Source organism: Scyliorhinus torazame, chromosome 24 (assembly GCF_047496885.1).
Source record: "Scyliorhinus torazame isolate Kashiwa2021f chromosome 24, sScyTor2.1, whole genome shotgun sequence".
NCBI lineage: Eukaryota > Metazoa > Chordata > Chondrichthyes > Carcharhiniformes > Scyliorhinidae > Scyliorhinus > Scyliorhinus torazame.
Window position 1 is genome coordinate 52,507,144 of NC_092730.1, and position 3,148 is coordinate 52,510,291.

The window sequence follows — 3,148 nt, forward strand, 5'->3', positions numbered from 1 at the left end:
ATGTGTGAAATATCACAGAGACAATGAAGGTAAAACACACACACACTCACGCAGACTATTTCTCACACTCATACACTCTTGCAGACATAGTGACACATTCCCTCGCACACACTTCCTCACTCACACTCACACTCTCATATTCTCATACTCTGATATTCACACACTCTTTGACACAACAGTAACTGAGCAGTAAGCAGTAAAATATGCATCATATATCACAGAGACCGTGATGGTAAAACACACTCTCTCTCTCACAGACACACACACCCCAGTGACAGCAGCAAGAGTAAAATATGTGTTACATATCAAAGAGTGACAATGTAAAATACAGAGGCTCACTCGCTCACACACGCACTCTCTCACACACCCACTCACACACACATCCACCCACTCTCACACACATCCACCCACTCTCACACACATCCACCCACTCTCACACACATCCACCCACTCTCACACACATCCACCCACTCTCACACACATCCACCCACTCTCACACACATCCACCCACTCTCACACACATCCACCCACTCTCACACACATCCACCCACTCTCACACACATCCACCCACTCTCACACACATCCACCCACTCTCACACACATCCACCCACTCTCACACACATCCACCCACTCTCACACACATCCACCCACTCTCACACACATCCACCCACTCTCACACACATCCACCCACTCTCTCACACATCCACCCACTCTCTCACACATCCACCCACTCTCACACACACACACACACATTCTCTCACACCCACTCTCTCACCCCCCCACACACACACACACATCCACCCACTCACTCACTCACACATCCTCTCTCTCGCGCACACCCACTCTCTCTCGCGCACACCCACTCTCTCTCGCGCACACCCACTCTCTCTCGCGCACACCCACTCTCTCTCGCGCACACCCACTCTCTCTCGCGCACACCCACTCTCTCTCGCGCACACCCACTCTCTCTCGCGCGCACACCCACTCTCTCTCGCGCGCACACCCACTCTCTCTCGCGCGCACACCCACTCTCTCTCGCGCGCACACCCACTCTCTCTCGCGCGCACACCCACTCTCTCTCGCGCGCACACCCACTCTCTCTCGCGCGCACACCCACTCTCTCTCGCGCGCACACCCACTCTCTCTCGCGCGCACACCCACTCTCTCTCGCGCGCACACCCACTCTCTCTCGCGCGCACACCCACTCTCTCTCGCGCGCACACCCACTCTCTCTCGCGCGCACACCCACTCTCTCTCGCGCGCACACCCACTCTCTCTCGCGCGCACACCCACTCTCTCTCGCGCGCACACCCACTCTCTCTCGCGCGCACACCCACTCTCTCTCGCGCGCACACCCACTCTCTCTCGCGCGCACACCCACTCTCTCTCGCGCGCACACCCACTCTCTCTCGCGCGCACACCCACTCTCTCTCGCGCGCACACCCACTCTCTCTCGCGCGCACACCCACTCTCTCTCGCGCGCACACCCACTCTCTCTCGCGCGCACACCCACTCTCTCTCGCGCGCACACCCACTCTCTCTCGCGCGCACACCCACTCTCTCTCGCGCGCACACCCACTCTCTCTCGCGCGCACACCCACTCTCTCTCGCGCGCACACCCACTCTCTCTCGCGCGCACACCCACTCTCTCTCGCGCGCACACCCACTCTCTCTCGCGCGCACACCCACTCTCTCTCGCGCGCACACCCACTCTCTCTCGCGCGCACACCCACTCTCTCTCGCGCGCACACCCACTCTCTCTCGCGCGCACACCCACTCTCTCTCGCGCGCACACCCACTCTCTCTCGCGCGCACACCCACTCTCTCTCGCGCGCACACCCACTCTCTCTCGCGCGCACACCCACTCTCTCTCGCGCGCACACCCACTCTCTCTCGCGCGCACACCCACTCTCTCTCGCGCGCACACCCACTCTCTCTCGCGCGCACACCCACTCTCTCTCGCGCGCACACCCACTCTCTCTCGCGCGCACACCCACTCTCTCTCGCGCGCACACCCACTCTCTCTCGCGCGCACACCCACTCTCTCTCGCGCGCACACCCACTCTCTCTCGCGCGCACACCCACTCTCTCTCGCGCGCACACCCACTCTCTCTCGCGCGCACACCCACTCTCTCTCGCGCGCACACCCACTCTCTCTCGCGCGCACACCCACTCTCTCTCGCGCGCACACCCACTCTCTCTCGCGCGCACACCCACTCTCTCTCGCGCGCACACCCACTCTCTCTCGCGCGCACACCCACTCTCTCTCGCGCGCACACCCACTCTCTCTCGCGCGCACACCCACTCTCTCTCGCGCGCACACCCACTCTCTCTCGCGCGCACACCCACTCTCTCTCGCGCGCACACCCACTCTCTCTCGCGCGCACACCCACTCTCTCTCGCGCGCACACCCACTCTCTCTCGCGCGCACACCCACTCTCTCTCGCGCGCACACCCACTCTCTCTCGCGCGCACACCCACTCTCTCTCGCGCGCACACCCACTCTCTCTCGCGCGCACACCCACTCTCTCTCGCGCGCACACCCACTCTCTCTCGCGCGCACACCCACTCTCTCTCGCGCGCACACCCACTCTCTCTCGCGCGCACACCCACTCTCTCTCGCGCGCACACCCACTCTCTCTCGCGCGCACACCCACTCTCTCTCGCGCGCACACCCACTCTCTCTCGCGCGCACACCCACTCTCTCTCGCGCGCACACCCACTCTCTCTCGCGCGCACACCCACTCTCTCTCGCGCGCACACCCACTCTCTCTCGCGCGCACACCCACTCTCTCTCGCGCGCACACCCACTCTCTCTCGCGCGCACACCCACTCTCTCTCGCGCGCACACCCACTCTCTCTCGCGCGCACACCCACTCTCTCTCGCGCGCACACCCACTCTCTCTCGCGCGCACACCCACTCTCTCTCGCGCGCACACCCACTCTCTCTCGCGCGCACACCCACTCTCTCTCGCGCGCACACCCACTCTCTCTCGCGCGCACACCCACTCTCTCTCGCGCGCACACCCACTCTCTCTCGCGCGCACACCCACTCTCTCTCGCGCGCACACCCACTCTCTCTCGCGCGCACACCCACTCTCTCTCGCGCGCACACCCACTCTCTCTCGCGCGCACACCCACTCTCTCT